The following is a 14,452-nucleotide window of genomic DNA, read 5'->3' as shown; positions in this document are numbered from 1 at the left end:
GATCTGAAGATACCCCGAAAACCCTCAGTGAATGAGTAGGCCTCCTGCCCTCCAACATTGTCTATTAATTCATCGGTAAATGATGTTGGGAATGGATCATGGACACGTGCGTCATTAAGCTTCCACAAATCTACGAAAATCCTTTTCTCACCCTTTTGTTTCTTCTCTTGAACCACCATTGGGCTCACCCAATCAAATTCTTCCATCGATTCTATGATACTTGCTTCTAGCATCTTATCCAACTATAGGTGAACCTTTTCCTTGTATTTAGGATTAAGGCGATACGACCTCTGTTTAATAGGATTCACGTTCGGCTTTAGAGTGATATTCATAATGCCCAAATCGCCAATTATTCCCTTCAAATATGAAAACTTGGTAGGGAAGAGATCCTGATATTCGTGGAGTAACTCAGCAACTTTATCCAGAGTAGTGTCATCCCAATAATCTCCAATATTTTCAAACTTCGGTTCTGCTTCATTACCAATGTTTACTTGCTTTATCTTCAATGGCACGGTGATGTTCAGGTTTTCTATTTGCAAGCCCTCAACTTCGCGATTTCCTTATGCCTTTGGAATATTAATGTTCCTCAAGTCTTCATCCTCTTCTTCAACGATCACATTATAGCATTCCAGTACATGGCGCAGCTAGGTGCTTCAATCCGGTTGGATCTATTCCATAGGTTCTTGTGATGTTCAAAAGATAACTGCCTTAATCTCTTGTAGGGATTCATTGATTCTTGCGAAGCCATCTTCAAAGCTAAAGGTTAATAAGAATCCTTCCCTCAATATATCCCACTCTATGGTGCCATGGCGAAGATCCATTTCCAGATACCATTTCATGGGAATTGTATCAAAAGTATGGAAAAATATGTGTACCCACTATGGATGTGGTTTTATTCCCCATGCTTTAGTCCATTTTTCTAGGTGATCGCGTGCATCATCCTTCCCATTATATTTCTCAATCAACCAAGTGTTAGGACACCCAAACTGTAACCTCATCATTCTTTTGTAATCCCTCCATCCATCAAAACTATCTTTATGCATACCCCACCATCATGTGGGCATAGCGTGCAGTGACAATCTAATGCTTGGAAGTGGTGATCCTTAGGGATTTCACGCTCAAATTCATCCAAAAAATTATCTACATCAGTTAAGCATCATAATAGGGAATTTTTCGTACCTCTGACAAGACACAACACAGTGACTTCGTCATCATATTGCAGCCGCAGTGTAGATACTTCATGCAAACGATTATGCCAATGCTCCAACTCTTTGTCTTAATCAGAGGTGTAGGAACTTTCCTGGTCCCATGCAATTCTTCCATCCATTGTTGGATTGATCTAGTCCTAGTATTGCATTGCTATTTTATAGATTTGATCCAGTTCATCATCATTTTCTTCATAATCGCAGACTGGTTCAATATAGTATGCCCCTTCTGCAGGGTCCAGTGGTACTACAACCCAAAGCAATTTCCTTTCAAATGACATTGTCCTCTTCTTCATATTGATGACCCCATTCATATCAATGGCTGAGTCAATCCCTAAGAGCACAAGGTATGGATTACTGTCATCAACAATCTCTATAACCTCAAAGTCAGCGATCACGCTCGCATCTTCTATATCAATTGTTACCCCATATAATCGTCCCATAGGGATGATTTTTTGTTGGTTTTCCATTGTGAGTTGAATCGGAGACCACTGCAGTGCAAGTCTCCCCATTCTTTCCCATGTTTGTTTTGGAAAAAAAATTGCATCAGACCCTAAGTCCAAGATGACCTGGTCCATCTCACAATCTCCTATCTGCGTGGCGAGCCTCATTTCGTTCCTTATTCCCACTTTATGTTTTCCAATGTTTCTGACCACCTAGTGTGCATCATGGACCTTCTCTTTCTGGCGCATTTGTTTATTAATTCATGCATGCCTTCCACAACTTTGCTATCGTGCAACAACTTTATGCAGGTCTCCAAAAACGTAGTAAGCACGGAGGGATCAACCTCTGCAGGTGCGCTGGTTTCTTGCACCTTGTCCTAACTTCCTACGGCGGACACCTCAGCGAAAATTTTCTTAGCCTCCATGAATTTTTCCTTCGTGGGATTCAGATCAAAGCCCACTTCCTTCTCTAGGGCCTTGCGGAACCATATGTCCCCTTCAAGTTGTTTACCTTTATCATCGCCAATTATTATCCCACTCCTCAGCACTATATTCACGCTTTGATCCTCCTCAAGGGGCTCAGCTCTCATCATCTGCAAATTCTGTGTAGGCTGCTAAGGTTGTTCTTTTTTTCCCTGTATCTTAGTTATCAACACCGGGCATTCTTCTATAGTATGGTCAACCTGGCTGCAGTATTGACATGAAGGGTGTGTCTGATTCTGACAGTCTCATGCATAGTGCCCTATCATTCCACAGTTATAGTAGATGAGCTAACTAGGTCCTCCTCCTCCTCAGCCTCGTCCTCTTCCCTGATAACCCCCACCCCCCCCCCCCCCCAAGCACCCTGTTCTGGAGGGTGAGTTTTTGCTTGCATTCTGTATGTAGGCATTCTTTCCATCATCGGATCATAGTTGCGACAGTGGCAATCGTCAGGGCCCATAGATTTGCAGAAGTTACAGAACAATAGTTGGGGTGTCTGGACAAAATTTTGAAGTAAATAAAAATTATCCATCACATGTTGTCCAGTAACCTAACAAATAGTGCACCATAGCGCAACCCCCATGCTTGGCCCTGTTGGGGCTTCTGGCTTCAAGGGAATTGGTCCCCCTCCCGTAATATAATTTGTGAATATGGATAGTGGTCTTTATCACGCCCCTAGCTCTTGCACTTCAGACACCAGACTTTCGCGCGCACCTATTGTTTAGTCTCCTTGTCTTTCTTCAAGCTCTGTAATTCTAAGCAGAGGCTCTGTAGCTAAGAATGGATCTACTATACCCCCAAGGTCACATCCTGAATAGGTTTTCAATGTAACCTCATCATGATTTCCAGGGCTTCTGCCCGAATTCCTATCTTCTGTTGCGACAAAGCAATTCTCAGGTGGGGCAGAAGCAAAGCTATAAACCACTCACGATGCTGAACATCTATGAGTTGCATATTATCTTCTTGAATCTGACACTTCAACCTTTAATCTAATTCCTAAGGTGTCTCATCGACCCTCATCATGATTTCCTTAAATCCAACTACTAACTGCGAGTCAAAGTTATTCTTACTAAACTCTTTGTTTAAAGTCGCCTTAGTCTCTGCTAGCAATGCCAGAGGATTATCAAAAAAATACTTAATATACCAAGTCAGTGTGTGATCCTCCAGAGCATAACCAATTGTGCCTTCTTTATATTATTGTCGGTAATCTACTGCCCTATCCAAACATCATTCGCAACAAACCAAAATTTCTTTGTATCTTCACTTCCGATGTCCTTGAAAATTGGCAGCTTCATTATGTTTGCCATGTTGAATGGTGGTGGTGGACGTGGAGGCATGGGCGATGGTGTATGCGGTGGAGGTGGAGGTGGAGGCAGAGTGGATGGGTGATATGTTCATGGAAAACCCTATGTTATCAGTTGGAAAGTACTCCATGGAGAGGCTTGTACCGCTCCGTCCCAAAGGAGGTCTGATCAATGGGCTATATTCTGGACCTAATCTCTCTTGATCTCTGAAGAGTTTTCCACTTCGCATAGCTCCAAACGTCAAGAAAATGGCATACCCCATTTTTCACATAACAGAATTTTAATCCAGGTATTCAAAGATCTTAAATACTTACCTTGTCATCCTTTGAAAAATCATCACTCCGCTTCGTTGTAGCTGACTGATGTATCCATTGTAAATTCTAAAACAAATCCTCCTAGAATCCAATCGAGCCAATGATCAATAGCCCGCGTGATCTTGTCTTCAGAAGCTTCTAATCGTCATACTAGTTCTGGAGTCCACACTATAGGGCTATCAAGCTTCCACCTTCCTTGGTTGTCTATCAATTTAGCCAACCACTCATACAATTCAATGGGAAAAGTGTAGAAGAAGATTTCGTGTATCTCTATATACATATACATGTTCAACCGCTTTTCCTTCAACAGGCACATATTCATGTATTCTTGCACCGCGAACTCGTGAATCTTTCGATCCAACCACTTTTCAATTACTTTATTGGTCAGATTCCAGTGATGTGTAGCGCAGGCTACAGTCTCACCGGAAGCAATATGGGGGGATGCTAGAACCAAGTTTCTACATCCAGATACTAGTGTGATGTATTTTAGCGCTTGAGATCTGCCTTCGCACAGATCGATACCCTCTTAGGGCACACTGCTGCAACCTCTATCAAAATCACCTTTAGACCTTCATGAAGGTCTACGATTAGTCTTTGTGGACCTTTATTAGTCAATATATCCACTTACGCACATTAGAAATCCGTCCTAGATTAGGGTTCACATAGATTTACTTAAGTTATTAGTAAATACCATGGAATGCATCAGAGTCTTCATGAAAACACATAAACATGTATTGCATACATCATTAACACTTATTCGATAGAATCGCGCAATGTTTAACCAATATTCCATAAACCACATTATTTATAAACAGGATATATCATAAACAAAGTAACAAAAATACACAAGAGTTCTTCGGAAACTGTCTTTATTGATCTTCAATACTGTATTACATACTCAAAAACTGCCCTGTACACTCAGTTGAAGGGGTCTATGCACTCAGCTGCGGACTCAACCTAGGCCTCTATGCACTCAGTTTCAGAGCCTTTCTTCTCCTATCTGACCCACTTCTATTCGCTATCATTGCCTATACATCACCCATTACTAACATGACCTGCCTTAGACTCTCTAAGACACACCTATTTATAGCCTTTTGCATACAATGCCATGGTCCATAGACCATGGGTCGATCTTAAAATTGAATCAATCTTTACATAAAACAAGGGGCTAAACCCCTTTTTACTCCTACTCCTTTATGCACTCAGCATCCACAAATCGTGGATACTTTACATTAATTACAAAATTTTATCAACAATTGGGTTATCAAAACCCCAAAACTGACCCAGGGGACCCCATCCCAACACCTCCATACCCCTCCTCAATCTTCCCTAATCAAGCTAAACAGATCATAACCATAATTTCATACATTCTGGGTTATTATTCTATTCAGTTCATGGATGAACCCATTCTAGGCTTCCTTTCGATGTTTTCCACAGATAACAAACCATCTATTTTGTTTAATTTCAGTCAATTCCTATCTGATAACATCCATTAGTTTCTTAAATTTCCAACAGAACAAGTGTTTAATTACACTTCAATTTTATTTTATACGTTTCTATATTATCAAGAAGACATGTTCAGTTTTCCCATGCAAAAGCTAGATGAAGAGGGAAACCAACAACCTGTAATATTTTACTTCTTTAATGATGAAAGAGCAGTAAGAATCTCCTATAAATAGTTCATTGAAGAGTTTTTTTACCTATATATGAATATCCTAAATAGCTCATCACAACCCATAATCATTGAACACATCAAAAGGATTCTACATTTAACAGATCAGTCTAGGACTCGAGACTAGTAGTTATACCTGAATTACATTGAAATCAGAGTTTATGGATGCGAGTTAGCACCATACAAGCTCCCAAAATACCTCCTTATGAGGATTTTTCCCCTTGAATATATCATACAAATGCTAAATTCAGATGATATTCACTTTGTGGTGGCAAAGAATAAGTCCTAGTTTCGGATAAAGACATGGGTGGGCCCTTTCATATGCAACACCAAGTTAGCATGAGAAGAATCAGATATAATCCTTAAAGAGATGAAATTTAGCCTGATTTTCACATGGTCTTATGACCCTTTGGGTATCATTTCTAAGCTGAGGGAAGAAAACAAAACTACTCCATATATCCATACCTCAAGGCCTGAGATAGAGAAATATGGGAACCAGTTAGAATGGGAAGAGAATACATTGCAAGAAGCTGAAGAACAATTGTTTTCTACTTCAAATTTACAGACTCCCACTCCTTAAGAGAAAACAAGTAAAAGACAGAGAGAGGAGGGATCATCATCAACAACAAGTAGTGAGGCCAAGTATTTCAAAATCAGTTACAGGAAAAGAGCTAAGATGACTCCTAGGACAGATGCAAAAAAGGAGGTAGAAGATCAAGCTACCATCATAATTGGAAAAACACCATCTACAAGAAGCAAGTTTGTTACATCTCCTACTGGACCTTAAATATCACATGTGTTAGAGTCGGTCTTTGCATCTTTCCACCAGTGATCAAATACGATCTTATAAAGTGATCTTAGGGTGTCAAAGTCAAATTTTGTCATTTCAGTGAGTCTTCAAGTAAAATTTGGTCACTAGGTATTAGGTATAGGATTGTTTTCACTCCTTCCTAAGATTCCCAAGTATTGGTCCATGTCACCATTCAGTTGAGTGTACCATCATTAAAAGAGTTCTCATCATTATTTCAAGTTCCAATGGGTCATTTTACACCTTGTTTGTGCTTCAGTTGTGCTTAGGTAAGGCTCATTTCCCTCTCCTGGGGTTTCGAAGGTAATTTTTTCCTGATGTTCAAATCATCAACAAAAAATTATGTCCTGGTGGTCAAATCATCAACAAAAACTTGTATCCTGATGCTCATACACCTTCCCCTATCCTTAAATACTTTCTTGAACACTTCCCATCACTGATATCCCCCAAATTCATCATTTTCCCACAAACCCTAGCCTATTGCTACAATTTGGCACTTTTCTATGTTAGGCCTACGTTTTGCCCTTTTCCACCCCTTCCCCTCACTCAATCCTTGAAATTCCACTCTCCCCTGCTTCCTAGGATTCCTCCCTACTTCCCAAAATTTTCTCATGAATTTAAAAGCCCCTCATCCCCTTCATTTCCCTTTATTTCTACAAATCCCCTATTCCACACATTGGGATAGGTTTTATTCAAATGATGTTTCTGAGCAATAAAAGATGATTTTGACAAAATTTAGAGAGGTTTTTGTCCATAATAGACTCAAAAAGAAAAACCTCTTTCCGTTCATGTCTCATGGTTTGGGAGAAATGTCCAAAACGTCATTTTCCTCGGGAGAGTTGCTGCACTTTTGGAGTGACTTTGGGAAAATCAATATTTATTCTAGATGGAGTAACCAAATGACTTGTTTGATGAGTCAAGTGATAACTAGACACAAAGATATTTCCAATGAGCTATCATGAGCTCAATTTTTAGATGAGGAAGACCTTCAAAAGTTGACTGCAACATCACTCTACATTTTGGCAGCCTCATTCTGCACATTTTGACCAGTCTTGGGAGATTGCGCTTTTTATAGAGAAACTGAACTCCAAATTGAAATATTCAAGATGTTATGGCAAGTAGACTTGACAAGATTTCCAACGAGCTATCCCACACCTATTTTGGACACCGGGAAGGCATTCTAAAGTTGTCTTGAAGTGGTGTTGCGCTTATGAAGGGTGGCGTTGCGCTTTTGGCAGGAGAGCTTAAAAACCCTCAAACTCTCAAGGAAAATCCAAATTTCTCTCTCTTTCCATCTTTGCAAGTAAGTTGACATCCCTCACTTCAGTTTCGGCTTGCAAATCCAATCTATAAGCATCATTTTCCATGTTTAATAAGAAACCCTAAAATCTCCCTAATGATGCCTAAACCCTAAATCCTCACTGTTCATCCTAGCACCTATCCCTACAACTCTAAATTCCCCTATCCCTATTCCCCTATCACCTTATCCCTTTTTCCCTTTACCCCTATTCCATATCATTCCCATTCCCTTTATCCCTCTTCCCCAAAAGAAAATTCTCAATCAAACAAGCCCTCCACCTCATTTCCTACTCCTACATTCATTTCCTAGTCACAAGCTCATCTCCCATCCCCTCATTCCTAAAAACACTTTCACTCATTCCCTTCATACACCTAAACCTTGCGAACATGGACCAAGAGGACCGAGACTATGAGGAGGAGAACACAAACAGTGACACCTCAGCAGATGAAAGCTAGGCTAAGGTGGGCTTTGAAAGGCTAAAAGGAGGAAGCTTAGGATGTTGGCTGAAACTTCCTTGGCTCATCAGAGCACATGATGATGGTGTTTCTCACCAATTTTGGGAAAATTTGGAGCAATTTTTGTCATTTGAAAATGTTGGATTTCAATACATAGAAAAACTGCCTAGAAGCGCAGCGCCACCAGCGTTGCGCTTTTCCTAGGGGAACTGTTGGGTCCCTATAATACTAGTGATTACCCCATTACTATTGTATTTATACCCCTTATTTATATTGATGTACCCATGTAGTGCCCATATTGTTACTATTGTCCCACATAGAAGCCCACTATTGTTATTGTTGTGCCCTACAATATTATTGTTATGTAGGCTTTGATTGTATTGGGACCACTTAGACTCCTATATATAGAAAGGAGGTATTTTCATTTGTAGCATCCAAGAATTGTTCATTTATGTAATGTAAAGGAGGTTGCCCCCTCAAAGAGGCTGAATTCTAAGGCGTGGATCTCTCTTTTCTATCTTTTTCTTGAGCTGGTTTCATAACATTTGGTATCAGAGCTTTGGATTCTAGGGTTTCGCTGCTCCAAACAGGTCATCGTGGCATTTTCGCTATAACTTTTTTTCTGTAATGTTTCAGAAGTCGAAAAAAAAAACCCATTTGAGAAGAAATCGTGCTGAACCTTGGGTCCAAATTTCATAGTTTGTCGCGCGATATTTGCGGAGATATGATCTAAGGAAGTTGGTCTTTTTGCAGACTCTTGAATTACACTCAAAACAGGTGACCTAGGGAAAATCGTCATAACTTTCTTTCTGAGAATCGGATGGAAATTTTGTAAGAAGGTACAGAAAGAGGACGGACTGCAGTTTTCTTTTATATATTTTTCAGAGTCAAAGGTTGAAACAGTGACACGTGGCACGTCGTCCAAGTTCGCTCTACTGAATTAGCCTATAATCAAGTAACTGTGGGAGATTTCACATAACTCTTCCTTGGAGAATCCAATTTGGGTCAGACTTGTGGCATTGGAAAGAGGACATAGAGGGCTACTACAGGTCACAAATTTAGAACTAGATAATCAGAAAGTACAGAGATAAATCGGAGGCAATATCAAGCTCCTACAAAGTGAAAAAAGGTGTGTAGATTTTCTTTAATTTTTGCTTAAGCTTGGTTTGAAAATTTATTTTGAAGGTATTCAAAGGGAATATTAGAGAATTATTATTGGTAACTGATGCCACGAGGAAAGAAAATGCAAACACCTAGTAAGGAGCCTGAAAGCTCTAGCATGACTCATGAAGAAGAAGAAGAAATGCTATATGATATATCAAAATTACAAGAACAAGTGCAACGAGTGTCACTTGCACAAAAAGCAACAGAATCTAAAATGGATGGTTTAAGGAAAGATGTAGAAGCTAAGATGGATGGTTTAAAGAAAGGTGTAGAAGCTAAGATGGATGGCATGGAAGCTAAAATTGATGGCATGGATGATAAGATGGATAAGTTGCTACAAGAAATAGTCACTAAGGGTGAAAGAGTACCAAAGGAAACTCATGATGAGAACAAAAGAAATATTAATCATGATTCCATAGAATCTAATGTTGGATCGAAGACTCACCATGTTCCAAAAATCGATATGAGGAAGTTTGATGGCAAGGATCCCGCCACATGGATATTACAGATGGAGCAATTCTTCGATCTCAATAATGTGCAAAACACACAAAAGGTACGTATGGCAACTTTATATTTGGAACCAAATCAGTTTGTATGGTATCAATGGCTTTGTTCTCGTAAACAATTTATCACTTGGGCAATTTTTACGGAAGAATTGATAGCACATTATGAGGATACAAAAAGCAACACTTTTTTTAGCCAATTGATGAATCTCAAACAAAAGGGTTCAATAATGGAGCACATTGAGGAGTTCCAAAAATTGAACATAAGGATAAAAGATATTCCAGAGGAGCATAGGATTGATGTGTTCATAGGGTCTTTAAAGGATAATATCCAACATGATGTGCACCTTTGGGAACCTGATTCATTAGAGAAGGCATTCAGGTTAGCAAGAAAAATGGAAAGCAAAATTATGGCAACTAGGAAGCATACCATTCACAACTATAAAGATGGAAGTGTTGCTGCCCATAGTCTTCCACAACCTACAAGGTTGACACCGCAACAATTGGAAGAAAAAAGAGCAAAAGGGCTTTGTTACAATTGTGATAGCAAATACACAAAAGGTCATAAGTGTGCTGAGAAGAAATTATTCTACATAGATTGTGAAGAGGAAGAAGAAAAGGAGCAAGAAGGGTCAAAAGAAGAGGATATATTCCAGGAACAAAGCCTATATGAAGAACAAATAAATCCCACCATATCTTGTAATGCATTGGCGGGAATTACCACTCCTCAAACCATCAAGATAGAAGGACAAATCAAGAAGAAAAAGGTGATAGTGTTGATTGATTCAGGAAGCACCCACAATTGTATTCATTGTAGGGTAGCAAAAGAATTGAATTGCTTCCTATATCCAGCACCAGAGTGTCAAGTGATGATTGCAAATGGAGGAACAATAAATTGCTCTGGAAAGTGCCATAATATCAAGCTATCCATGGGAGAATATGTATTGACTAGCCCAATGCTTTCCATTCCAATGGGAGGTGCTGATGTTGTACTAGGAGTCCAATGGCTACAATCCTTGGGTACAATAGCTTTTAATTTTCAAGAACTTTTCATGAAATTTTCTGTGGAAGGAAAGGAAGTTGAATTAAGGGGTATTGCAGGGAAACCAGGAAAGATAATCAGCTCTAATGGTATGACAAAGCTTCTAAAAAAGGAGCAAAGGGGTGTAATTGCACAATTATGTTCGCTAGATGTTTCCACATTAGAATCATCTATTTCTCCAGATCTCCAAAAAGTCCTGGACAATCATTCCAAGGTATTTGAGACTCCCAAAGGTCTCCCACCTATGCGTGATCATGATCATGCTATTCATCTGATTCCAGGAAGTGTTCCTCCAAACATCAGGCCGTACAGATATCCCTATGTCCAAAAAAGTGAAATTGAACGTATGGTTGCAGAAATGCTAGAGGCTGGTATAATTCAACCGAGTCAAAGTTCTTTCTCTGCTCCAGTAGTATTGGTGCACAAGAAGGATGGATCATGGCGCATGTGTCCAGATTATAGGGAGCTCAACAAGCTCACTATTAAAGATAAGTTCCCCATTCCTGTCATTGATGAATTACTGGATGAATTGCATGGATCAATTTACTTCACCAAGTTGGATCTTCGTTCAGGATATCATCAAATCAGAATGAAGATTGAAGACATTCCGAAAACGGCATTTAGAACTCATGAGGGTCATTATGAATTTTTGGTCATGCCTTTTGGCCTTACCAATGCACCTTCAACATTTCAAGGTTTGATGAATTCAATTTTCAAACCATTCCTTAGAAAATTTGTGTTAGTATTTTTTGATGATATACTAATCTACAGCAAGTCTTGGAAGGATCATGTTGAACATGTTGACAGGGTGCTACAACTATTGGAGGAGAAACAATTATATGCCAAAAGATCCAAATGTTTCTTTGGAGTCCAGGAGGTGGAATATTTGGGTCATATTGTATCTCATGAAGGAGTTAAGGTAGACCCTAGCAAAATTAAAGCCATTAAGGAATGGAAAATCCCCACATCCATAAAGCATCTGCGAGGATTTCTTGGGTTGACAGGGTATTATCGCAAGTTTGTTAAGAATTATGGGAGAATAGCAGCACCTCTAACAACATTATTGAAGAAAGATGCATTTTCATGGACTCCGGAAGCAACAAAGGCCTTTGAACATCTTAAAGAGGCAATGTGCCAAGCACCGGTCTTAGCTACACCGGACTTCACAAAAACCTTTATTGTGGAATGTGATGCTTCAGGAAATGGAATTGGTGCTGTTCTAATGCAAGATGAAAGACCCATTGCTTTTGAAAGTCGTCCAATCAAGGGAAAGTTTTTAAGAAAAGCTATTTATGAGAAGGAAATGTTGGCAATACTCCATGCACTTAAGAAATGGCGACCCTACCTAATGGGAAGACACTTCAAGGTAAAAACAGATCATGATAGCCTTAAATACTTTTTAGAACAAAGATTATCCTCTGAAGAGCAACAAAAGTGGGTCACAAAGATGTTGGGTTATGACTTTGAAATCATCTACAAAAAGGGGAAGCAAAATGTGGTGGCAGATGCACTCTCAAGAAAGGATGAGGATGTGGAAGCATTGTTGTGCGCCATTTCTATCATCCAACCAGATTGGATAAATGAAGCAAGGGAGGAATGGAAGAATGACGAAGAAGTGTGGGCACTTATTCGAAAGCTACAACAAGATTCCAGTACGTCTGATACATTTAGCTGGAAAAATGATTCGTTATGGTACAAAGATCGCTTATACCTCTGTAAGAATTCCCAGCTAAAACAAAAGATTCTTATGGAATTGCACACTTCTCCCTTAGGAGGGCACTCAGGATTTTTAAAAACTTACCACAGGGTTAAGAAGGAATTTTTTTGGGATGGCCTTAAATCAGATATTCAAAAGTTTGTGGCAGAATGTTTGGTTTGCCAGCAAAATAAAGTTGAAACAATTAAGACACCGGGTCTATTACAACCTTTATCCATTCCAAGCCAACGTTGGGAGGAGGTTTCAATGGATTTTATCACAGGTTTACCCAAGTCTGAGGGAAAGAGTGTCATCATGGTGGTAGTTGACAGACTTACCAAGTATGCACACTTTTGTGCATTATCACATCCATTTAAAGCCAGTACAGTTTCTACTGCATTTATGGAAACAATTCAAAAGCTACATGGAAACCCAAAGATTATTGTAAGTGACAGAGATCCCATTTTCACTGGAAATTTTTGGACAGAATTATTTTCTTGTCTTGGTACTCAGTTAGCTCATAGCTCATCTTATCATCCTCAATCTGATGGGCAAACTGAGATAGTAAACAAATGTTTGGAAGGATATCTTCGTTGCTTTGTATCTGATAAACAAACACAATGGGTCAAATGGTTGCCTCTGGCTGAATGGTGGTATAACACTTCCTTTCATACAGCAACAAAAATGACCCCATTTATGGCACTTTATGGGTATCAACCACCATCCATCACATCATATTTAAGAGAAAATTCTAAGGTTCAGGCAGTGGAACATCACATCGAACATCAACAACAAGTCCTCCAACTCTTAAAGGATAACCTCGTGTTGGCACAGAATAGAATGAAACAACAGGCAGATCAACATCGCAGTGAAAGAAGTTTTGATGTAGGTGATTGGGTATTCCTACGGCTACAACCATATAAGCAAATGTCCCTCAAGCAAGCTAAGAAGGATAATAAATTATCACCAAAGTATTATGGTCCGTACAAGGTGTTGCAAAAGATTGGTACTATGGCATACAAATTGGAGCTTCCTGCAACTTCTCGATTGCACCCAGTTTTCCATGTTTCATGCTTAAAGAAGGTTATAGGCGACAAGCTCCCAGTTCAAACAATATTGCCAAACTTGACGAAGAAGGAAAAATTATATTGGAACCGGAAGCAGTTATAGAAACAAGAACTCGACAGCTACGAAATCGATCAATTTCAGAGTACCTTATCAAGTGGAAGAACTTATCCGCTGAAGATTCCACATGGGAGGATGAGAATTTTATGCAGAAGTATCCAGAACTACTCAAGCGTTGAGGACAACACTTTTTTGAAGGAGAGGGGCATGTTGGGTCCCTATAATACTAGTGATTACCCCATTACTATTGTAGTTATACCCCTTATTTATATTGATGTACCCATGTAGTGCCCATATTGTTACTATTGTGCCACATAGAAGCCCACTATTGTTATTGTTGTGCCCTACAATATTATTGTTATGTAGGCTTTGATTGTATTGGGACCACTTAGACTCCTATATATAGAAAGGAGGTATTTTCATTTGTAGCATCCAAGAATTGTTCATTTATGTAATGTAAAGGAGGTTGCCCCCTCGAAGAGGCTGAATTCTAAGGCGTGTATCTCTCTTTTCTATCTTTTTCTTGAGCTGGTTTCATAACAGGAACCCAATGAAGAAATGGTTTACATTTTTGGATTCATAGCGAGGAGGAAAGGCACCCTAGAAAGTTTCAAAGTTTTTGGGGCAGAAATGCTCCACCAAAATGTCAAAAAGCACCCTAAAAATGACCTTTCTACCACTTTCTGGACACACATATTCAGTCTTGGGAGAATCACGTTTTGAGTTTCCAAATCAACTTCAAATGCCCAAATTCTAGGTGTTTTGGAAAGTATACGTGAATACCTTTCACATGAGCTATCAATGGCTCCATTTGGATGCCGGGAGGGCCTCCAAAAGGGAGCAGAAAGTGGCGTTGCGCTTCTGGCCAGTGGCGCTGCGCTTTTGGCAGTTTTGCTCAAGGTTGCTATTTTTCCCAATTTTTGACTATAATCATGGATTCT

This window comes from Pinus tabuliformis, chromosome 1_1, assembly GCF_031772625.1.
Source record: "Pinus tabuliformis cultivar Carrire ecotype Pingquan chromosome 1_1, CPIR1, whole genome shotgun sequence".
NCBI lineage: Eukaryota > Viridiplantae > Streptophyta > Pinopsida > Pinales > Pinaceae > Pinus > Pinus tabuliformis.
This window is presented reverse-complemented; position numbering follows the sequence as displayed.